Source organism: Falco biarmicus, chromosome 2 (assembly GCF_023638135.1).
Source record: "Falco biarmicus isolate bFalBia1 chromosome 2, bFalBia1.pri, whole genome shotgun sequence".
NCBI classification, from domain to species: domain Eukaryota; kingdom Metazoa; phylum Chordata; class Aves; order Falconiformes; family Falconidae; genus Falco; species Falco biarmicus.
Genome location: NC_079289.1, coordinates 42,346,179 through 42,372,132, shown reverse-complemented (window position 1 = coordinate 42,372,132; position 25,954 = coordinate 42,346,179). Strand labels below are relative to the sequence as shown.

The window sequence follows — 25,954 nt, the reverse complement described above, 5'->3', positions numbered from 1 at the left end:
AAGAAGCAGCAAACTATCACAGCTAAAAACACTACTGCACTTTGCAGATGGGGTTATAAAATGTTCTCAGAGGATCTTGACTCAAAGCCACCATCTGTTTTTACTGAAGCTTAATATGAACATATTATACAGTCACTTCACAAATAAAAAAGACATCTTGTAAGTTTTCCACATTCAAAACAGTCACACAGCACAGTTCATCTGTACTTACAATTCACCAATAAAATCCAGAGTAGTCAATATGTTTAAACATGCAAATCATGTAGAAAATAACATTTTAAGGCAAAAATTTTGAAATAATGTTGAAAACATAGCCAGATCACTCCAATTATAAGTAAGGTGAGTTGCTTGGATGGATGATAAAGCCCAAGGTTTGTTTAGGTTGGATAAAACAGAAAGCATGGACACTCTAAGTTTTAATAATGTTGTTATTCTCTCTCTTCAATCATGTTACCATAGCTCAGTTCTGCTGCCTGCTGTGTTGCGTTGTGCATTAGGCAACAGTTGCTAGCATTCAGTGATGTTTCCTAAAACAGAGGAATTTATTTCTAAAAAAAATCTACAACAGTCTTCCTTTTCTCATCCTAGCACTAGTACTGAATGATCATTCTCAGATGCTTATTTTCTCTTCTGGCTTATGTAGTCAGAATGCATTTTTTCTCCTTTATCTTTCCTCTTTCTAGATGGTAACATATAACTTACAGGTAGTCCAACTAATTATGGTGAGACTGTACATGAATTTTTACTCTGCATTAATAGAAAACAGCTGAAAATAACAAGGCACTCTTAAATAGCAAGGGGAAGGCATTTTTAAAACATATTAAATGTTCTTGAACAAAATACTTTGTGAACAGAGCACAGGGTGCTGTGATCAAGTAAAAGTGTGGGAGCCCTTTCAGGCACTGCACTGAACATCAGATTTACAAGCTCAGTCACAATAAAGGTGAATTAACTGGGGCATAGTCTCACCTTTCTTTCAGATCTCAAGCAAAAACTTAACTGGTGTCACACTGGCACTGCAAATATGAGTCGTTAATATATTGGAAAACAGTTACAGTATGAAGTTCTTTAAGTCAAACAAGAGGAAAAGCTAAATAAAAAACAGAAAGGGCTATGACATGCAAGCAGAAGACATTGGAGAGTGAAACCAGAATACAACATATTGAATATTACTTGAGCTTCTCATAACTGGAGATTTCTTCTTGTTATGTGTTGGTAGAAGGGAAGAGGGAAATTTCTTAGTTATGAGATAAATGAAGGGTGCAGAACAAATGAAAGAAGGGGATTCATTTTGTTACATGTATCAGAAGACTAGAAAACCAGGCTAGAAGGAAAACGAGGCTAGAGGCAACCTTGAAAAGTCATGTCTCTGCCTGAAACGATATTCCTGCATCACTTACCTATATTCCCTACAAATACTTGTGAAACTTTTTAAAAATACTTTAACTGCTGGAGATTTCATAACCTAGCTAGACAACCTGCTCTTTGCCTTAGAGACATTGGTAAATGTGTTCACTAATGCTAATTTTGTATACATTTTGCTGTATTTTAGACCATTACTTTTTGTTTTATTCAAAATATGATTATTTCTTTTCTCTCTGTAGTTTCCTTTAACTCATTAAAGTACCATTGGCAGGTCATTGGTATGATCCAAATCACCAAGGAAAATATTGAGTAATCTAGGCAGCTAGCAATAGTAGGAAGATTATTCTTAACCTTAAAAACATTAAGATTTTCAAAAATATCGTAAATGCCAAGGAATCTGAATGAATAACCAGTGGAATGAAAAGATTCATAAAGAAAGAAAAAAAGAAATTATCTGGGTCAGATTAGAATGGCAAGATGTATTTTATTGATCTGAGGCAGAATTGCTGCTCTGAGGCTGATAACAAGCTTGGAGAAAAGAAAGTGACATGAAGGAGAACAGGTCCATAAAAAAATGATGATTGAAACAGGAGCTGCAGAAAAGAAAGGGAGAAAGAAATTAGTATTCAATCAGTTCAGAACAAGTTAAATTTAAGCTGATAGCATGAATCAAGAAGAGGTGACAGTGTCTAAAAGAGAGAGGACGAGAGCAGAAAAACCTGTATGTGAGATATTATCATAACAGCTGATGGTCAGAGACCTCTAAGAAATATTTTTTCTCAGAAAGCCTTCAAAACAAGTGAAGGTGCCTAAAAACAGAACGTTTCATGTTCTTTCATTATCCAGTTACTATTTTTGAATGTACGTTTTTGCAGTACAGAGGAGCTGAAATTGTATCTTCCCCTGTAGTGTAATTAGTTTCATAATTTAGTACTTTTCCTTCTCAGTAACTCCACTGAAACAACAGGTAGCTGTTTTATGAAAATAAACACATGATTATTCATGTAGTACCTACAACACATAAACCTAAACATTTTAAGGTCATGGACTCCCAACATTTGCACTCTGCTTCAACATAATTTTGTGTCTCATTACCCGAACAAATGGATATTCACGTACACTGATCTTCAATACAGCCCACTTACTGTTTGCCCTTAGACCTAGTTGCCAGCTTTAAAAAGACTATTTTAAAAGAGGATATTTAATTATTGTTAATAAAAACATATCACTCTCTTGAGCAGCCTTTCAAATGGGCAATATAATAATGAGTCATAATTATTATCAACTCCAACTGTTTTTTTACAGAGGTTACCCATGCATTTAAAACAAGGTAAATTTGTTCCTTGCCTTATAAATGTTAAATCTGTAGTTTAAAAATACATCTGGTTTGTTCTTATAATATTTTGGCAGCAAGGACAGCATAGATTCTTGCTGCTTTTCATGGCAACCTAACTTTTCACTGCTACAACATGAAACACATAATACTATTTGAGATTTACTGTGGGTGATTGCTTACTTTGTGTAGTCTGATCATGCTTGGTGGGATGGAGCCTAAGAAAAGTTGGCATGATTTATCCAATAGCAGTGAAGTGAAAATTAACCTTTAATTGCAGGAACAAGACCTCTCAGAAAAGATATTTTGCTTTCCTCATTATTACCTTACTGCTTGTGTGATAAATGCTACAACTGTTGAGAGGTTTTTCTTTACCTAACTAAATATACCTCATCAGCTAATTTTTGGAAGAGAAGCTACATTTAGAGTATGGTTTCCGCTCTTCTCCATGCCCACTGTGCTCCAGCTAACTGCACAGAACTCCCACAGTTCTGCAGTCATGAGAGAAAGAAGCAGTCCCGGAAATTAGTTGGCCAAGAAACTATAAAGCAATACCTATAACACAGTCATGAAGTCTTGTTGGGGTCTGCAGCGGGTCTGCAGACAAGTTAGTTGACTTCAAAGACTTATTTGTGTACCTTTAAGACAGCCACAAATTGTCAGGTATGTAAACAGGATGTGAAGAACCGGAACTTAGAACCGGAAGCATACCGGCACCTACAGCAACAGCAAATAGCAAGCAAGAAGAAGGACACAAAAACCTATCAGGGTCTAACACCTGCACTGTCTAAGATATATAAATAGTTTGTATAAACAATAAAGGCCATTTTGTCCGAACCCAGCCACGCAGACGTAGTGTTTCTTTTCAGTCCACCTCGACTTGCGTCACCACAAAGTCTGTTCCTTGATAGTATAGAAACTTACTTAACAGATAAATATCTTACAGAATTTGTCAGTCTATATTAGGCTGATGTAATATATGTATTCTTCTTATGTTCTTATCTCAAAAGTATTGTTAAATTGTTCCTTGTTAATCTTAGCAAACTGACAACCAAAAAATTGTTTCATTAACAAAATAAAGTTCCATTATAAGGGCTCAAGAAAGAAAGGAAATAATCAAAATCCTTCCCCTGAACTTAGCAAATACCTACGTCTGTACATGAATACATATATAGATAACTCAAAAATATCCATACCCACACCTGAGTGGATAGCATCCATAAGAACAAATCAATATGAAGTAGAAATAAAATACAGTGTGTTAAGTGAAGTGTCATTGTTTTAATAATCAACCTCAGAAATGTACTTTTTCACCTTGGTTTTCATTTCGAATTTGGTTTAGTTCATTTGAAGTAGTTTTATCTACCTTCTCTTTAGACTATTTAGTTCAGTTGTACTCCAGAAGGGAATTATTTACTGTTGAAGATAGTGCGCTGGGAGACAGCTGCTCTAGTTTATTTCATCTTTGACCATATAGACAACAACTCCTGTATTTTATATCAACTCCCTGTGTCCCTGTCTTTGTACTATGTGGCCGTACCATGGTCCCAGGGGGATGGAAGGCAGAAGGCAGAGGAACAGGAATATTTCTTGTAATGTAGGTGTTACACATGTTGTGCCCTGTTGAAATAAGAAAGATACAAACATTACATAAAGTGTGGCAATGTATTCCTTCCAGAAGTCAGCACTTCGTCTTATTTCTTCTCATCTCCTGCTAGTAAACAAGGTGTGGAATACATGATTTCCTTGAGTAGTGAAGAAAACAAAACAGAAAAGACATTTTATGCCCAATTTTTATTTTTTCTTGGAATTTGAAGGCTCCAAGGAGAACCTCGTATTCTAACATCATAGCTCAGATACACTTACTCCATCATCCTTGTATTATTCATACATCACACTGGAAAAAAAATTACACTCTAAAAGTACATACATGTAACTAGACATTTCCTTTCTTACCCCTGCTGCTTTTATATGTGAGAAGGATGTTGCATGTCAACTACTGTCTTTAATGACTGCAAAAACTTAATAATTTGTATTGACTTTTTCCTGAGCAGGCATCTTTAGTAGAGTTTTTTGACCAATTTTTATGGGAATGTTAGCCTTAACTGTAGAAAAGGAACAATTAGATCTTTACTGCAGTGGTGTCTGAATGTTCTAATACAGTATATTTCCCTGATATATGCTGAATCTACCATAACATTTCATTGAGGTTTTCTATCTGAGAGCCATATTGAGGAATATATAATTGGGGTTTACCGCATCAGAGCACAGTAATTCAGTAAAGCCTAAAAGCATAGATAACTAGAATATTCACGAGAAAACCACAGGTCCTTTGGTACAAATAACGACTTACAGACTTTGAAAGTGCATATTCCTGTCCAGGACAATCCACATACAAGAGGCAGAATCCCAGCCACTTTATTCGGTTCCACAAATTAACAAACCCATTATTTCCATAATCTTGTATCTGTGAACAGGAATGAAATTGGATCTTTTAAGTTTTTCTTTTATCTATTTCTTTTCACATCTAAGTAGAAATATAAATAGATAAACAAACTTTTTTTTCAATTATGAGAAACTTTGGTCCCATAGCTGGAAAAAGAAACCACATTTTCATGAGACAAAGTGTGTCCTTATTACTTGGCTTTTAATCCCACGTTTCATTCCTTCATTCAGTAGGAAGGAAAAAAACCAACCAAACAAACAACACCACAACCACAGAACAATACAAAACCCTCATGCACCCCTTAATACGCAGTGATGTCTAACCTTACTTTAGAAGTTAAGTCACTGTAACTTAGATGTCATTATATATATAGTTATTCAAGCTGAAACTGTCCTTGGCAGCACTGTACAGGGCAATCTTTCCATAAGAATAAACAATTCTCAAACAATTTCTCCAATCTATTAGGCACAAACATGGGTTTTTTTGTCAGCATGAGGCAAGCATGTTTCTCTTCCAATTATTTTTATTCCTTACACAAATGTTTATAAATGTTTATCAAGGGCAAATTGGAATAAAATCTCATTCTGTGTCTGTACGAGTGCTCTCTCTCTTACACCATTTCAGTGGTCACTTGTTACCAGTTCCTTTAATAACCTGAATTCAAATCAAGTTTCTCCCCAAGCCTTTAATGCCACACAAAAACTATTAGTACTGGTGGACTTTCAATACCAGCACTTTACTTCTCTCAATGCCAAAATCTGATAGGTTTCTGTTTTACTCAGAATTAGCACAACTTCTTTCCCAAACTGAGAGACTAAGTAACAGCAACGCTTAAGATAATTAATGTTTTCCTCTGGCATAAGCATGGATGAAAGGTGTTCAGCAAGCTTACCCCACTGCAGCGTGGTTTTCATTTCATGTACCTTGCATGAGACTAGAAGTTGCTAGATACTGTACAGAACATCTTTAAACACACAGGCCAAACACTGAGATACATATGAAGTTTCTACTAAGCAGACAGTGTGATGTCTTCTAACTACATTTAGCTTGATCTTTTGTTGTGTGCTGTGACCTGGTTCCTACCCCTATTTCTAGAGTGTACCTCAGCTTCTGTCTGGACTGGGAATCTGCATTTCCTGTAAACTGCAAGCAGGATGTATAGGGCTGCTGTACATCCCAGCACTCACCCTAGAACAGGCAAGACACAGGAAAGTTGAAAATGTCAGTAATCTAGATGTGTTTTAAATATACATAAACAGAAAAGACAATCAACTATTTAAACAACCCAACAAAATGAAATATTGTGGTTTAATTTGGATGAACCAAAGGAAGTGAAATTAAATCAAAAAGCTTTCTAACAATTTGCTTTCCATTACTATCATATCATTTTTAAAGGAAAAAAAAAAATAATAAAAACCCTGTAAGAGCCTTTCAGGATATATGCATCAAATACCTCATTGGAAAAATGTGACATGCCATTATTATTTTTTACATTTCTTCCTAATAGGGAACAGTCAGTTGCACTGCAAAAGCAAACTATGTATCAAATAGTCCTAAAATCCAAATATGACAAGTTTTCTATTAAAAATGCATTTTTAGAGAATCTTTATACTTCTTTAAAGTGCTTATTCACACTATAACTAACTGAGCCCAGGTTAAAACTGGTCACAAATATTAGTGTAATCCAAACAAAGGTGAGGAATCAAGGGAATACTGAGATATCACTTTTTTATCTCATAATAAAACAATTTTATAAAGAGTAATTCAGATATTCCAATAATGATAGAGATACAGGGAAAAAAGTATTCAAATTACATTGTTAATTGTTGCCTGAATTGATGGTGTGTCTAAGAGCATATAGGCAGTCATAAATAAAGAGAGAAAAAATGAAAGAGTATTGCTTCCAAGTCTTTTTGTTCACCCAAAGGCAAAAGCAGCTATCTTAAATACAGTGTTACTTAAACAGAAGAGGGAAGAATATACAAAGGACATTTCAGTAAAAAATCAGCAGATTTTGAGTCTTTTCTTCAGATTTCTTTAATGAGACCTAAGTTAACTCCTTATCCCACTTTGGCTTCAATGTAGTGAATATTTTCATGTGGTTAAAGAGCCAAATCAAAATTACTGTTTGCTGTCTTTAGCCTTTGCTTCCCTCACTATATAATCTGTAATACATTTCCACTTTGTGAACAGCTGTTTTGGAAAATAAAAATTGCTTTTTACACATGGCAAAATCTGCGACACTAGACTGAGCAAAGGAGGTTTAAGTCTTGCCCTTTCATGCATCTGTCAGAATGGTAAATTTTAAGAAGTATTCATTTTTAATATATATATGAGCTGCACATGCATAGACACACATGCACACACTGTAATAAGGAAAGAAAATGCTTATAGAACAGAATATTGCAAACCTAAGAACTGATATTTATAAAATACCAGTATGGAAGTTGTCTATGCATTTTTCATTTAATCTCCATGTGCAAACACGTTATATTTTGTTTTTATTTGTTCAGTCTACATTGTTAGATTTGTTCACATTCAGCAGAATGGAAATCAACAATGATCAGTTACTGAACAGCTACCCAGTATATTTGTTCTATTTTCTCTTCCCTTGCTCCCCGATCTGCTATGTAGTTCTTCATTTGACTCATTAGAAACTATGAAACTTGTTCTGAATACAAAATAAAAAGTTCAGAACCAAAAAAAGTTATGTTATAAATTCCTCAGTGTGGTACTTATATAAAGTTCAAATTTTACAGCAAAGAACTGAGATATGGAGAGACCAATGTAAAACCTTTCTACTTATATTGACTACCCAGTCTAAGACATCTCAGATGTTATTTTTCAGGACTGTTTAGCATTTCATACCAGTAAATAGTGGTATAATTTAATTGACATTATTTGTAAAAGGGATTTTTCACCTGCTTAGAAAATCTGATCTTTATCTCAAATCTGGCATCCAGAAAATGATGAACAAACATTTAAAAAGCACTTGTCATAAGTAATGATAGCAATGTCTCAGTGTCAAACAAGAACTCTGTGGAACAAAGAACATATTTGACTAACTAGAAGAATAAATAAAATTCTTTATAAGATATCTTTCTTTGTCTTTCTGACTCATGCTTGATTTACTATACACTACTATATGCAAGTTCTGAAGAAGCCAAGTAGGTGTTATGTAAATAAAATGACCTTAAACTTTTAACCCTGATTCAGATTAGAATGAATTTTAATCTAAGTGAGGCAAAGATCCTGTGAAGAATTAGATAATGATCATCCATAAAAGCTTAGGCACAATGATGACATTGCTGTGTCAGTATTTCTGTCTCTTCTTAAGTATTTAAACTGAAAAAAGGTATCTGAATTAGGTGGAGTCAGAAAGAAACTCAGATACTTCTTAAGCAAGATTTGCATTAGTCTTCCAAAAGTTTATCTAACTGCTTTATCATTCGTGTAAGCTGCTTTCACAAGTTCCTATTGCAATGTGCTCCACGGTTCTTACAATGCATGAGAAACAAGCTCTCTATTGTGGAACAGACTATACCTTCCCCTTCATAATTTTACTTCATGAACAAAAGTTCTCATATTTTTGAGAATTAATAACCACTTTCTCATTCACTTTTTTGATGCTACACGTTTTTACAAACCTTTACCATTTCCGTTCCCATCTATCAGTTGCTCCTTATACAATACATTATTTTCCCTTGTGTTTAGGTATTTTTGTTACTTTTCTGAGAAGCTTATATAATCCTGCTAAATGTTGCCTGAGTTATGAAGACCAGAAATTATTTTACATATAGCCATAGTATGAATTTGTAAAATGTTATCATGATATTTTCTTCAGTGTTCAATATTACAATATAATAATCATCGGCCACTTTCATCTTTACTGCTTTAAATGTCTCTGTATCTTTAGAAAGTTCTTGTTTTGTCTTAAAAAGATTGCTGGGAGGAACCTGTGGAACTTTAGAATATCTATTTTTTCCAGGCTACTGCCATATCAATGTTAAAGTGCCCTCTACCCTTGCAAAGAAGTTTCTTGTTTCTCTTCATGTAACAGAATGATAAAAGCATGGAGTGAGCATAAATAGCTTGGGGAATGGTGTTAATTTCCTGAAAACATCTGTGCTTGTGCTTGTCTTTAATACCATGAGTTTTTCCACTAATTCCAATGTATCTATGCTTGTAAGCACTGGTCTCCTGGGTGTCTCCGCATATTCTGAAATAAGTCATGAAGTACAATGCCTAATCCCATATAAACAAACAAATAAACAAAAAAAAAACCCAAAACAAACAAACAAACAAAACCCAACACAAAACAAAAGAAAACAAAACACCGTTTGTTTTTCTGTATGGTCTATCAAATACTATAACATGCAGTTTAAAAATAACTGCAATGAGTATTGGAGAACGGGAAGAATGAGTCAAGGGCTACTCACAGGCTTTTGTTACTGGAAGGCTTTGTTCCCCTCTGTGTCCCACAGCCAAAGGCTGAATTTCTTCAAGTATGATTGTACTGAAGTCCTCTGAAGTATACTTCCTTATGTTACACATGAACTTTGCAATTCAAGCCACAATATATTTAAACAATCCATGGTGTTTTCTGGTTATAAGATTTTTAGGCTAAAACACCATAAGACTTCTATAAATCTTATTTATAAAGAATTCCCTCTACCTGCCAGTAAAAATGTTAGACCACTATATGATTTGATGAGAAAAGATAAACATATTTATATAGTATAGAAGAATAAAACCATTCAGGGGATCAATACTGAAAAGAAAACATTTTTAAAGCAGGCAGTCTGTATGGTTAAAGCAGTTAAATCTAATGGAAACACAGAAATATTTAGCAGTATGTTAAGGGGATACGATCTATTTCTAGTGTAGTTTAAATCAAATCTCTAATAATTACACAACTGGTGTTTAACATAGAGAACTCCAGCAGAACAGAAATGATTAAATTAAAACCTGTAACAATAATCATAAAAAAACAGAGAAGAAAAAAACCACACACACACACAATAATAATGGAAGAGTTTTCAACAGTGAAAAACTCTTTGGCTTCAGTTTTGCTCTTAATTTTCAAGGTTTATTTCTTGTATTTTCTGAAGTTCCTATTTTTTTCTGTTTAACTGAATATTATATTTTCTTTTCTTTTTTAATGAAGTATAGTTAAAGGTTTTCATGTATTCTGAAATGCAAAAACAATCATCTGAAAACCTCAAGAACAGACTGAAAATCTTGTAGAATGTTTAGCACGATTCCCATTGTTGCACTTTTGAAGGTGACAGATTTCTAAGAAGTAATAAATCAATTTAAAGAAAACTTCCCAATCATTTTAGTCACCAGGGCCCTGGTCCTTCTGGTAAGGTCAATGGGAGATTAATATAGACGCTTTCCCTAAATTCTAGAGCAAAAAATTGTTCAACATTTTTTTAAAATTTCTTGAGGGATGGAAGATGAGTGAAATTAGGCATATATGCACTACCCTGACTAAATCAGGGGATGGACTTCCATAAAAACCCCAACCAGGCAAGGATAAATGATGTTTCCAGTGTTTCTGCTGGAAAGGGACAAGAGTGTCTGGCTCCTCTGCTTGCACATGATTCAGCATAGGCTACACTCCGTATATCTGTTCTGAACTGCTCCTACTGGTTACAAAGACTCTCTGTTAGGTTCCAGTCTTCTTTGCAGGGAGAAAGTAGCAACCGATGATGGTGACAAAGTAATGTAAATGGCATGCAGTGGGAAAAGTAGTTTATTTTAAACTTGCAAAAGGCAGAAGGATAGCTGAAAGAACTGTGGAAAGATGACCACTACTTGCAGACTAAATAAAACTTGTATGACCGTCATTATGACAGCTAAGTCTCTGGACTGGGCAAGATTTCCCCAAGGACTACCAGTAGATACGTATGAGCGCTATTCAAGTTTTGAAAGTTGTGCTACTTGAAATCAACCTTAAAAAAAATAGTTTAGTCTCTCAGGGAGGTGTAATTCATGAGATAGAAATGGAATTTCCTTTTCAAAATGAAGGAGAAGATAAATCAGCGATAGAGATGAAGGTCTACTGCCAAAATATTGTGGAAATTACTTATTTTTATACCTATATACAGAGATTTTTTTGTGTGCTTATTTCCCAAGCTGATGATATATCTACTTTAAAACACCTTCTATATCCTCTTTTATTAATATTCTTCATGACTTCATACACTTGATTAGCTAAGGTTCAGTGATTGCATAACATATTTTCAAGACTAAGAAAAATATTTGAGGTAGGCTTGAATGTGAGATTCGGGTATCTAAATTTATATATACTTTATATAAGTATATATACAACAGCTAAATGTCTGTAAACACCCTAGTCAAAACAGGTCCACTCAGTACAATTAATGAATTCTAGACATATTAATCTTTGATTAATATGATAATCTAGATCAGACATTTACATTTGGTGAGCTGAATTGCTCTGTAAACTGAGGGCACTGACTAGAAGGGAACTTCAGTTGCCTTAATAATAGACATCTACTCTTTTTTAAACACCCTGGAATATCTCACTTGGCTAGAAGGTGATGATGCATGCAACAATACAAATGGTATTCTGTAGTGTTGTGTCAAACCTTGCCAGCCATTTGCAATGTTTCAGATGTCGAGAAGTCTCAATTGACAATACATGTTTATAATGGGGTTTCAGGTGTTTGCGTCCCAGGCTGAATCCAATTTCTAGGTCTCAATTCAACTGTACCTGCATAAGGGTCTAGTGTCCTTTGAGTTGTCCTGTGATGACCTGGCTGATCTTCAGGTGCTACTACAGAAAGGTCTGTGTCTCTTGTAGGACCCATGTACTAAAGTAAAGCCTAAACAAAAGCACAGAGAAATGAGTCCTTGACTACTTCTATAACCAACTAGATTTATATTGCAGAAGATCCTAAAGCAAAGAAATAATACACTAATTTTGTTTCCTTGTGTAGCTGTTGCTAACATTATACCCAGTAAGACATTTGAATCAATAGCCCTTGAGACTGGCAAGGGACACACATTCAGGGATGCAGTAGGCAAAGACACTACACACCTAAGCAAAACTGGCAGCCACAACCTGACACATTGCAGAGGAAACGTCCTGTTCCCTGAGGTCAGTGATGCTGGTCTAAACAAGAGCGGAGGGCCTGAGTCATTTATTACTCTTAGTATATTTACTGTGTGTTGTAGAATGGAAATCAGAGAACAGAAATTGCTCTCCACCTGCTATCTATATCTGCTTAGTAAATAAGTTTTAAATCATGAGTGGCATGATTCAGTTTTTACAACAACCACACCTAAATGTCCCATGACATGCCTGCATAATAAGTTCTAGCTACATAAGGCCGAACACCCTTAATGTCCTTGAACATCCTGGAGCATTCCAAATGGTGTTCAACACTTCTAAGTGGGCAACAAAACTGAGTCCCTAAATACCTTCAACAGTGTTGATAGGATATGCACCTCATAGTGCATGTTAAATTTTAGTGAAACTGACCTCAGAATGAATTGGGCACTTTTGTCTGTCAGTAATAGCACTTTGCAAATACAGAAGAAAACCATATACCTACCTTCTCCAATATTTTTCTAGTAATAAGAAACATACACTACATTTGGGAGCCTTCCTGGGACCTTATGAAGTAAGATGTAACAAAGTAAGATGTAAGTCAGAGTGAATATATCTGTGCAATTCCACTGCCTATGTGAGCCAGTCAGGAGGTTAAAGCTTTTGGAGGCAAAAGGATGGATTTTTGTCACCAAGGAATGTCAATAAAAGTTATTATTTTGTTTTGATCTTTTAATTTTCTAAAGCCAGCTTTTGCAAATATGGAACTTAAACCCTTTGTTTCCTGTCTCATTGTGGTTGTTTGTTGTGACAAGCTAAAGAAAAACAACTTGGAGCGCTGACCAAGGTACTGGAACAGTTTCAAACATAATCAGGAGTTGATGTAACTCTTTGAAGCACTAAATTTCTCAATAATCTGTGACACTAGTAAGCCTTTCACAATGTATCTAAGTTAAGGTAGTTTTCTTAAATTATCTCTCTCGCTTCATCATAGCCAAGAAAGCAATCCAAAAAGTCACCTAGAAATCTAAACCAAATATTAACCTATGACTTTTTTTTTTTTTTTAATGCCTCTCTTCAGCACAAAGTTTAAGCTTTCATTTTCTCACCTTTCCATCATGTTGCAAATTTGAGGTATTTGCTTGTAGAAGGTAAATGAGTACATTCTGAATCCAAACCCTGGAGATGTGTACTTTTCATTTTCACAAAATTATTTTTCTTCAGGGTTTCTCAGATCTGTAAATTAACTCAGAAAAACTGAAGGGGAATTCTTTTTACATTTCTATACTTCTGTCCAAGTCAATGCCTTACTTTAAAGTAATTTTAACATTTGTGAAAAGTGCAATAAAAGCTATCTTGAATACACAATTTCATTATGGATAAAATAATTCTTGGTTGACAGTGTTATGCAGTGCGGATGTGGTATTTTGCATGAAGCTGAAGTGAAAAAACACTTATGTCTAACAGAAAATGCTATGCCTATCAGGAGAAGAGTGTTTCAGGAAATGGTAATGAAAATTAGAGTTATAGAAAAAAAATCAGACAATGGGTTTCTTACAGAGGGATGAATACGGGCAGATGGACATAATATACATAATGGAGGTAATGTAGAAAAAGTATCATGGACCAAAAGCTTCTGGGTTGTTTTTTGAGGTGTTTTTTTTTTTGTGGTTTTTTGTTTTGTTTTGGTTTTTTGGTTTTTTTGGTTTTGGTTTTTTTTTGGGGGGGGGGCAGTTTTTTGTGTGGTGGTTTTGTTTTGGTTTATTGGGGGGGTTGGTGTTTTTTTTTTTTTTGTTTTTTGGTTGTTTTTTTTTTTTTTAAGAGAAGATCAATGGGACCATTAGTGAAATGAAAATCAACAAATTACATACAGATTAAAGATACCCCACCCACCCACCCCCCCCCCTGCTTTTTCTTCATATTATATATCATGGAATTTCCACTGAATAACTGTAGTGGTTTAACCCCAGCCAGCAACTAAGCACCACACAGCTGCTCGCTCACTCCAGTCTGGTGGAATAGGGGAGAGAACTGGAAGAGTAAAGTGAATAGAAGATAAAGACAGGTTAATAGGTAAAGCAAAAGCTGCACACACAAACAAAGCAAACCAAGGAATTACTTTACTACTGCCCATTTACTACTGCCCATTGGCAGGTGTTCAGCCATTTCCAGGAAAGGAGGGCTCCATTGCACATAATGGTTACTTGGGAAGGTAAATAATTTAATGTCAATTGTCCCTCCCTTCCTTCTTCTTCCCCAAGCTTACATACTCAGCATGATACCCTGTGGTATGGAATATCTCTTTGGCTAGTTCAGGTCAGCTGTCCTGGCTGTGCCCCCTCCCACCTACTTGTGCACCCCTAGCCTACTTGCTGACTCTGTAAGAACTGTTCAGCAGTAAATAAAACATCCCTGTATTATCAACACTGGTTTCAGCCAAATCCAAAACATAGCCCCATAGTAACTACTATGAAGAAAATTCACTAACCCAACCAAAACCAGCATAGTGACCTTGAGGTAAAAATGTTTAGGCAAACAGAGGACTTAAAAATATAAAGGCATGGCAAGAACATCCTAACCACTTCTATTTAATACAGACTCTGGTGCTTGGGCGGGATATAAAATCGCATGTTCTAGAGAAAAACATTTTCTAGTGAGTAGAGTTCAAATGTGAATTCCAGGGAAAAAAAAAAAAAAAGAAGGGGGTCCAGCAAGAGCCAGCAAGAAAGTAGATTATTCTACATCAATTTAATGTAGAGATCCATGTATCTTCATTGGAGAAACTAATTCTGGTTAGTTCACTAGACAATATCGTGTGTTAGACCTGTGTTTTATTACCTTAATTATTCATATGAGAAAATAGAATATGAAGCTAGAAATATAATTTTTTAGTATTGGCTAGGCTGCTATCAGATTCACCTGTTCAGTGAACAGCTATATTTTTGTAAGAGCATGTTCTTACTTTCATGCTAATTTTAAGAGAACATGTTCAACAGATCAGTTCATGGACCTTCTGCGAATAGAAACCACAGGTCTATGAGTAACTTCAGATAAATTAAATTGACGTGTAATTAATTCTTCAAAAGTATTAGGTTTTTTTTACAATAGTTTTTTTCTTTTCTGTTTTTTAAAGAGAAATTATAAACATTAACAATGTCAACATTCATTATAGAAAGTTAAAAGTGTAGCTAAACTAATGTTTTACCTTTTTCTATTATTATGTAATGAAAATACATCAGAAATTGAATATCTGAAGTTTGTAACAATTTCTGAATCTTAGTATGAAAATACATCAATTAACACTGGAAGCTGTAACTAAGTCTACTTAGTTACTGAATTAACTCTGTCATTATCTTGAAACATTCATGCCCTACATCAGGCGCCAAAAAGGACTGATGTGGTTTAATCTCAGCCAGTAGTTAGGTACTACACAGCTGCTTTCTCACTCCCCACTCAGTCAGAGGGATGGGGAAGAGAATCGGAAAGAAATAGAAAACTCCAAGGTGGAGATAAGAACAATTCAATAATTAAAATAAAATAAAATAAAAGCAATTATAATAACAACAACAACAGTAGTTATGAAGGAGGAAAAGGTGGAGAGGAATGAAATTCAAAGGGAAGGGAGAAAAGAAGACAATTGATGCACTATACAATTGCTCACCAACGACTGACCAATTTTACCTGCCAGTCTCCAAGCAGCAATCTGCAGCTTTCCCCTGCCAACCCCTCCATTCCTTCACTGCCCTCCCCCGCTCTCAACCCCCCAGTTTATATACTGAGCATGATGTCTCATGGTATGGAATATCCCTTTGGCTAGTTGGGGTCAGCTGTCCTGGCTGCGTCCCCTCCTAATTTCCTGTGCCCCTCCAGCCCTCACGCTGGCAGGGCCTGAGAAATTGACAAGTCCTTGACTTAGTACAAACATCACCCAGCAACAACCAAACCCATCAGTGTGCTGTCAGCATTGTTGTTACACCAAATCCAAAACACAGCACTGCACTAGCTACTGTGACTAAAATTATCCCAGCTGAAGCCCCGACTACACAGTTGGCCCTTTTGGCCACTAGGGCACATTGTTGACTCATACCGATTTCACCATCAACCAAACCCCCCAGATCTCTTTCTGCATGGCTACACTTATGTCACCTAGTCTATACATACATCCATGATTACACTGTCCCAGGTGGAGAATCCAGCACTTGGTTTTGTTGAAGTTCCTCATAGAATAATTTAGGTTGGAAAAGGCCTTTGAGATCATCAGGTCCAACCATTAACCCAGTACTGCCAAGTCCATCACTAAACCATTTCAGTAAGCAACACATCTATGTATTTTTTAAACACATCCAGGGATGGTGATTCCACCACCTCCTTTGGCAGCCTGTTCCAATGCTTGACTACCCCGTCTGTGAAGAAAATTTTCTTCCTATCCAATCTAAACCTCCGCTGGTGTAACTTGAGGCTGTTTGTCTTTTCCTGTCAGTTGTTATCTGGTAGAAGAGACCTACCCTCACTTGCCTACAATGTCCTTTCAGGTAGTCATAGAGAGCAATAAGGTCCCCCCTGAGCCTCCTCGTCTTCTCCAGGCTCAACAACCCCAGCTGCCTCAGCCACTCCTTGTAAGTCTTTTGCTCCAGACCCTTCACCAGCTTCATTGCCCTTCTCTGGACACACTTCAGCGCCTCAATGTCTTTCTTGTAGTGAGGGGCCCAAAACTGAATGCAGTATTTGAGGTTCAGCCTCACCAGTGCTGAGCTCAGGGGGACGATCACTTCCCTAGTCCTGATGGCCACAATATTACTGATACAGGCCAGGATGCTGTCCCAAGTGACCCAAGTGCAAGACCTGGCACTTCTCCTTGTTGAATCTCATACAGTTGGACTCAGCCCATCAATCTAGCCTGTCCAGATCCCTCTGCAGAGCCTTCCTACACTGAAGCAGATCAATACTCCTGCCCAACTTGGTGTCACCTGCAGATTTACCAATTGGTGTACTTGCTTCTCTTATCCAGATCATTGATAAAGATATTAAATGAGACTGGTCCCAACACTGAGCCCTGGGGAACACCACTTATGACCATCCACGAGCTGGATGTAACTCCATTCACTACCACTATTTGGGCTTGACCAATCAGCTTGGTTTTTTTCCCAGCAGAGAATGTATCTGTTGAAGCCATTAACAACCAGTTTCTTCAGGAGAATGCTGTGGGAGACAGTGTCAAAGGCTTTACTAAGGTCCAGGTAGACAGCATCCATAGCCTTTCCCTCATCCACTAGGAAGGTCATGATGTTGTAGAAGGAGATCAGGTTTGTCAAGCAGGATTTGCCTTTCATAAACCCCTGCTGGCTGGGTCTGATCCCCCAGTTGTCCTGCACATGCCATGTGATGGTGCTCAGGATGATCTACACCATAGCCTTTCTTGACACCAAGGTCAGACTGGCAGGCCTGTAGCATCCTGGATTCTCCTTCCTGCCCTTCTTGTAGTTGGGCATCACGTTGGCTAACCTCCAGCCTTCTGGGACCTCCCAAATATAACCAGGACTACTGATAAATGATGGAGAGTAGCTTGTCAAGCTTCTCTGCCAGCTCTCTCAGAACTCTGCTGCACGACAGGTTCCAGCTCCTTCTGTTTGTTGCCCGTGCTTCAGGCATTGGCATAGATGCACTTCAACTGTGTTACTGATCTCGCCTCCAACTTTGGCATGTTGCCTCTAGGCTTACTTCTAGTGAGCCTGGTTTTATTGCCCTCCCCTTTAAATCTAGTTTAAAGCTCTCTCAGTGAGCCCTGCTAACTCCTGACATAGGATGCTTTTTCCCCTTTAAGACAGATGAACCCTGTCACCAGCAGGCCTAGTACCATGAAAACTGACCAATAATAAAAATAAAAATAACAATAAAAAACATTCAGCCTGTGACACCAGACCTGGAGGCAAGTATTGGTCTTTGTGATCTTCAAATTACATGCACCATCATTTCCAGCAACTGGCATGATAGAAGACAACACTGCTTATGCTCCTGATCGCTCAACCAGTCACCCGAAGGTCCTCAGGTCTCTCTTGATTTCCCTCAGACTTCTTGTTATCTGGATTTCATCACTGCCCATTTGGAAAATGAGTAATGGGCAGTAATCAGAGGCCTGTACCAGGCAAGGGATTTTTCTAGTAACATCTCTTACCCAGGCCCCAGGGGGGCAGCAGGCTTCCCTATGGGCTGGGCCTGGTTGACATATCAGGCCATCTGTTCCTCTCAGAGTGGGGTCACCAATGACAATCACCTTTATTTTTTTTCTAGCAGTGATGCGTGGCATTGACTGACTCTCCCTAGGCAACTCTTCCAGCCTGGACGGGTCTTTGCCAACATCATTTTCATGGCCCTCAGGTCCCAAAGCCTCACACCTATAGGGGTACACGGAAAGGTAAAGTAGGCTGGGAGGTGATTTGCCTCCTGTCCTGAGCAGGGACCTGTTTTCATTCCTTCCCATCTCTTAGGTCCCCTCCTTCTGTCTGGTAGCAAGAGGGTAGGGGATCCTCTGCTTCTTGTGATGTGTCAATTTGGTACATTTGTCTTAGCGATAGTAGAGTGGCTCCACCAGTCTGTCTCCCTCTCACACTTTCTGATACTCCGTAACCTTTTTACTTTCAGCTTTGGCACCAGACTGAACAGATTGTCCACGTGGTCGCACCTTACGCAGTTGGTATCTCTGCTGCCCTCCGATAGCAGTGACAGGCTCAGGCATTCCCTGCAGCCTGTGACCTGGGCTGTTGCATGTTTACATGGGAGCTATATCTGGTTCACCACATGCCGTCTAGCACTGGGTTTTGACCAAGTGAAAATCATAGCTAAGTTTCTTCTGGGAGGGTGATAACCACTACTTGAGCTCACCTCTCTTGAGTCATAAGGGTGATGGTGCCTTCCCTACACACCCTCGATGTGCAAATTCTGCACCATGTCCTGGCTGAGTGCCACACCCAGTTCTCTGCACTCCTGGTTGCTCCAGCTCCCTGGGGTTGCTTTTGTACATGTGAAGGTTTGGTCACCTTCACTTTTGGCTCTGCCTACACTGAGTCAGATCTGTTGCTCTTTAGTATCTCAGCACATCCCATTCTGGGGTGGGGGGATTGGGGCACACTCTCTCTCTCTGCTCTTTCTTCGTCTTTTTTTGGTTCATGGAAAGCTCCCCACAGTCCTTTGGTGTGATTGTCTGCCAGAGCAGCATGCCTCAGAGACTTTATATGGTTGGCAATTGCCCAGCACTCTAATCTCTCTGTAAGGCCTATCTACCCTCAAGGGCATCAATGGCTTCTCATGATTTAGTATCACTGGCAAATTTACTTAGTGTGTTCTCAACTCCTGTGTCTAGGTCATTGATAAAAACATTAAAGAAAAGTAGACCTAAAATTAAGCCCTAGGGAACACTATTCGTCACTGGCCACCAACCAGATGTTACCACATTTACTACAACTCTTTCAGCCTAGCCATTCAGCCAATCATTCAAGTTGTTTTATGAAAAAAAAAAATCTCTCCAAAACTGTATCTTCTGAACATCACTGATAAACTGACTTATGCTGATTCTTAGAAAGTTCTGAAAATGAAAGGAGCTGGCCAAAATGTCCAATTTTTTGTCTGCTTTCAAATACTCTTCTAGTAATACAGCTCCTCAAACGTTTTCATTATAAAGAAAAAAGAGATTTCCAATATTATATTCACTATTCCTTTTCTTGGCAGAATGAAAGTGGGAAAGAGTATCAGTGAGAAACTTAAAATTTATTTTTTCTTCTCCTCTTTCATTTTTGTTAAATTGTCTGACTACTAATGGTCTACTAATAAAGTACATTTGGGTTTTCTGGACTCTTTCCTTGTCATTTAAGAAATAACCTGTGAAGAAAGAGTGAATGAAGAGAGTCAACTGACTAGCTAAGGAACAGTTGAAATGTTTTGAATAATATTAGAATAATGATAAAAATACTTTGAAAAATGAATAAATATCCAGTTTTGTGAGGAATATAAAAGTTTTTCTGGAACTGCTACATGTCTGCACTTCAAAAGTTATAATTTTCAGTGCTGAACACTTGTAGAAAATTATCATAATTTTCACCAAAGATAAACTTAAAAATTTATTTTGTTCTCCAGCCGGCTGAGAAGTCTTAGAGTGGGAAGTGTTTCTTTTCTTTTTTCTGACAATGACATGAAGTATGAGACATGGAATTGAAGGCAGAACATGACTCTAGACTATTAGTTAACATATATGTCAGGTATAAACATTGCTCCTGTGATGTTTTAGTTACCTAAATGCTACCTTCCCCTTCTTGAGCAGGACAGTGAAAAATGGTATGCCTGAAGGCTGCTATAGTTTAGATATCTATCATGTGTATGTCTTAAAGAAGGAATACATTATAAGGCTCAGTTCATTTTGAACATTCTTTTGTTAACCTCATTTTGTCTCTACTTTGCATCTTGAGTACATCCAAAAATCTAATTTGAAGTTTCATAAACAGCTTGGGCACTGCCAGTGCTGCCTGCAAACTGAAAGAAATGTATTACACGGCATAATTAACTTAAAATAAATGAAACACAATTGGATTTGCCTTATTGAGTTTACATAAAGTAGTTAAATTTACCTAAATCTTTGTAATTACAATATGGCACATTTAGAAGTACAGAAATTAAATCTGCTTCACAGATGCCATTTTTTAGATTTTGCATATTTCTTTATCTTTGAATCTGTTCTTTTGAACTACTGTTTTTTTTTAAAGTTGATTACACATGGTGAAGTCAATTAATGAAAATACCCCCACCCCCCTACCCCCAAAAAATGCAAATACATGAATCCTTCTGTGAATTGGTCATTTGATACTGAAATTAAATAAAGCAATAAAATAGCCTGACTCAGCCAGGTAGTAGGATGATTGTATTTGAAAGTGTAAGCAGATGCACCTAAAAACTGATTATCAACCTGCTAATTAAAATGTATTTTCTCATAGAGTACACTGCATTGATAGATACATCTCAGAAAGGCTTGTCTTGGTCTAATAATAAGAATTCCATATTTCTATTCCTTAGTTGGTCACTATAAGCTTGTAATTGTGCAAAGGGGATTCTCATTAAAAGTCGAAATGCAAAAGATCAAAGATTCCTTATTACTTTATAGATTGTATATTCTGATTTTTAAAGAATTTAGCTATGCTAAACTGAGGTAAAATTTAACCCTCATCCATATCCCACGTTAATCATAATATCTCAAAATTTATTCACATAACCTGAAATTATTTATGTTCTGATTTATCTTTTGAGTCTTTTTTTCATGTTTTTTTTCTTTTTTTTATGTTTTTGTTTTGTTTTGTTTTTATTTTGTGACCTTTTCTTAAATTAAAAGTCCTGCTGTCATTGTCTTCTGAAAGAGGGCAAAATCTAGATCTAGATCCTTCTGATCCTCTTATTCTTCTAGATACCAATTCCGTAATTAAAATTTAGTTACTGCAAAAACTAAAATCAAATTCACCATTTTAAATTTAAAAGCTTAAGAGCATGGGTTCTTTGGGAGGTTATGGTGGAAAAGTATAACATTTTGGAAAGCCAAAATGTTTCCTGAATTTGCAACATCACCTGGAAAAAATAGGAAGTAAATTAAGTACACTGAACTATACAACATGCAGTTTGCACAGCCTTTCTAGGTGAAAAGGTTCATTGAGTGAATCATGTAATAATTCACTTGAGGTTTTGGTTATTACTTATGCTTGGCTTACATTCTTCTGATTGCTACATTTGAGATCTAACCTCTACTATATCACTTTTAAGCATTTATATTTATTTCCCTGGAAATATTGAGAAAATGGATTTATTATACATGAACACCTGTTCTTCTGTTACTATTAAAATATGTTTGGATTAGCATTGGATCAGCCACCGTTTTGCCAGCAGCTGGTTAATTATCTCACTCAAAGCCCAACTACTGTATCACAAAGCTATTATTACTAATCAGCAGCTTTACCCAAAAGTTAGTAGGAGATTTCCATTGGCTTGAACAATTTGAATGGATTGCTTTCTATGAAATGTATTTATTGTTGGCTGTTGGCATCCAAACAAAGCTCTTTTGAAAGTGAAAATAAGAGTAGTAGAGATGGTTAGCTGTGAGAAAACATTCTGGTTTACTGAAATACCTGACATGAAGGCAAAAATATAGCTGATGTGGAATGTTTGAAAAGTGAGAATTAAGAAGAGGTGTTAAATTGGACCTGTGTTTCACATAGTGAGAACCTGGCTTACATTTTACTCAAAATCTAAAATCTGACCTCCCTGAGCAAAAATATTATATAAAATTAATATGATTTGGAATTTTAGTTTGCTTAGAGGTACAAAACTATTATATTTTTATTGTCGTCGCCTATAGCACCAAGACTTAAAAAACAATTGTTAATAAAGTTGTCTTGTGGAAAGAGACTACTACAGCTGAAAGAGGAAAAGCAACTTTAGATAATGCCAGCAAATCAGAATTGGCACAATTCATCTAAAGCTGTATAAAAGATGAATTTGAAAATAGAACACAGAGCACACCATGGTGCTCCAGAGGCATTCTTTAATCATATTCAAGTAGACTTGTCATCAGCAGGAATTCTGATCGTCTTACCCTAGCCTTATTCTCCCCTCTTTCTCATTTAGAGTAAGACCACAGAGTAAAATGTCGCAGTAAGCTAGAATCGCAACAGTCATTGCCAGGTACAAAGAATCGATAATGGAAGACAAGATCCTCTCTTTGTGTATCAAAAAAGGGACACTGCAAGATCTTTGTAGTCAAAGAGTTATCAGCAATATTATTGTAAAGCAGTTGTCACAGAACTTGTGCAGGGCCATGGAGACCCCATCACAGATGGGGATAAGAAGGAAAATGGAGACTGAAAATTTGTTTTCAACGCTGTTCCATTAGCAGACAAGCTTGCTAGTACAGGGAAGATATGTCACAAAAAGATGTTTGTGGCTGTTGCTGAAGGCCACTCTGAAAACACAACATAAGTCTCTCTTCAGATGGAAGCTTGATTATAATGAAACAAAGGTAATTACATGTACCTAAATCACTCTAAAATTAGCTAATAAACTTTTCTGGCATAATGTATATATTTACTCATGTTACACAGTGCTTAATCTTTATTAAAAAAACCCCAAAAAACAAAAAACAACACAACTTTTTAGTGTTCTGAAGTAGTTGTATGTTAAACTAAATATTTTAGCGTTCATCAGTACAATCACATTTGTCTGTCCATTTTCCCAAAGAGGAATTTTCTCTTATTTACTAGTGTGTTTCTTTGTAATTAAAGTCACTTATTATGAAAAGCAGCTTCTCTGTTATTTAAAGAAACTAACGATCACAGGGCTATATATGAACATCTGTGAATTAAAACAGAAAGCTAAGACCTTTTTTTCATTGTTCTGATTGACACCAACCCACTTGATGCATACCCCTGCATCATGCCATAAGCACATACCTTTGTGCCATCCTCTCCCTCCACAAACTTACATAGTCAGATTGTCTCTAAATTTAAAGTGTCTTGTAAATAATAATTGTAAATAATTTATGTTTTAAAATCTTTAAGAATCTAGCCTTAATATCTATCCAAGAGAATAAATACAGAGGTCAGGGAGAGAATCTAGAAATTCTAAGTGTATCCAACAAAAAGTATCAGAAACTTAGCTGTATTTTTGAGTCCTGTCCCTTGCTACTGCCCTTGTGTTAAAGGCTGCAGGCCCATAACTGGTATCACTCCATTTGTGTTATGGATTCACAAAGGTTATAAATTGACTAATGTGTAATAACCCTCTGCTGTAGGAATTATTCTCAAATCCTTTCTGGTTTTGTTTTGTTTGTTAGTTTTTGTGGTTTTGGTGTTTTTTCTTTTTTTTTTTTTTCTTTTTTCTTTTTTTTTTCAGAATGTGACTATTAAAAGTGTATAATGACCTATTATGACAGTGAATGAAAACTGAAAGGGAAGTTTGTGGGACTGTGCACATTCATTATAAGCAATTATTAAATTTATATCTGGAATTATTTTCATAGAAGAATGTCCACTATACATTTAAATGTTCAGTAATGATCATACTGCCAGACTTCATGATTTTTATCCCTTTAGGTTTACAGTGTTAGAATAATAGGAATTTCAAATAATCTTTGACAAAGAAATATGCTATAAATTATCTAACTGCCATCAACATGAGAAAAGAAGTAAACATGTGGACATGCTGATAGTGACTTTCCACAGCCTGATCCTTTATGGATGGACTAGTTCTATTCCAGACTGATTACTCTGTCATTCACTAGAGCCTATCTTGTCTGCTGCTGTCACGCTTGGTCTTTGACATTAACAATAAGATTAGCACCAGCTCAGACTGTCACACCAGCCAGAGCCTAGAAAGATATCACAGACCTTGCTTTAGTACAATTAAATTTAAAGACAGACCTTTAAATCTGTGTCTTTAGGCAATGATTCTTAACCTAGGTCATAATACTGAATTTCATTTGCAAAGGGGAACATCAGCATTGTTTCGGTAGCTCCCCATTTAAATTATTGAGATAAGTATATAAATCACATAATTTACCTTATTATATGATTATCTACTATGATTAACATGTATAACACACACACTTTCTTTTAACATACTTGTTGTCCTTCAATTTATCAGTGTGTAGTTCTCCCTTCTTACAAATCATATGAATAGAAGTTATGCAGAGTACTTCCACAATTGCAAATATTCATTTACTGTGATGAGACTGTCAATAGAGGCCTCCAGTTTCTTCCAGAATTTACACAGGTGTCTGTTTTAGGAAAGCAAAGCAAAGAATATACACATGCAGTAAAGAAGGTACAAGGCAGAACTGGATGCTTCCTTAGGTATCTTGAGAAAGTGATGTGGTGTTGAAAATAAAATAGCTATGACAATTGACTCTCAAGCAAAAAGTACAAACAAAATCCAGACTGTTTAAATACTCCGTGCTGAATGTCACAGTTTGACAATTAGTTTAATTATAACTCCTATTTCAGATATTGCAAAATTTGATTTTCAAAATATTATGCATTGTCATTTGGCATATGGAGGATGTAATCTTTATCCCATGAGAAGGACTTAGATTAAATGTTGCTCTTTAATTATTCTAACCTTTTTGTTTATTACTTAGATTAGAAACAACTATGTGAAGGACTTGCGTTTCAGGGTTCAGCATAATATATTTGCCATCCTAGACTTTTTATGACAAAATTCTTCTTTTAACTTGTCATGGACCCTCCAGTTCTACTCTACTATAAAAAACACTACAATAACAATGTTTAATTTTAATAAACTGATGATCATAGACAAAAAATTATTATATGTGTCAGCTTATAGACATATAAGCAGCACGTGGTTTTCTTCCTTCATGTCCGATGGCTAATAGGCAATTATTTCTCAAGCAGCACTTATAAGCTTAGTATTATCTGATACCTCACTTTCTAGAGATGTACCTGACTGAGCAAAGTGGCCCCTCGTGGCACGTAATATTTTCTTAAATACTTTACTTTCTCAACTTTCCTTTCATTTTGGCTTACAAATGTCCAATACCTACACAATTTTACCCTTTATTTCTGCATCTTCAAATGACAATTTTCAAAGCTGAAAATTTTCTGGTTTTATTACCTAAAGTCTTTGACTCCTCAAAAAATATATCTTGTATAGGAAGCTAGAAATACGGCATCAGTCTTCTAATTTTAAA

At 36.3% G+C, this 25,954-nt stretch overlaps 1 pseudogene; it reads right to left on the bottom strand.

Annotated features, from left to right (window-relative positions):
- The window catches only part of LOC130144326 (uncharacterized), a 97,229-nt pseudogene extending 78,271 nt beyond the window's left edge, over nucleotides 1-18,958 (bottom strand).
- Nucleotides 18,959-25,954: the final 6,996 nt, after the last annotated feature.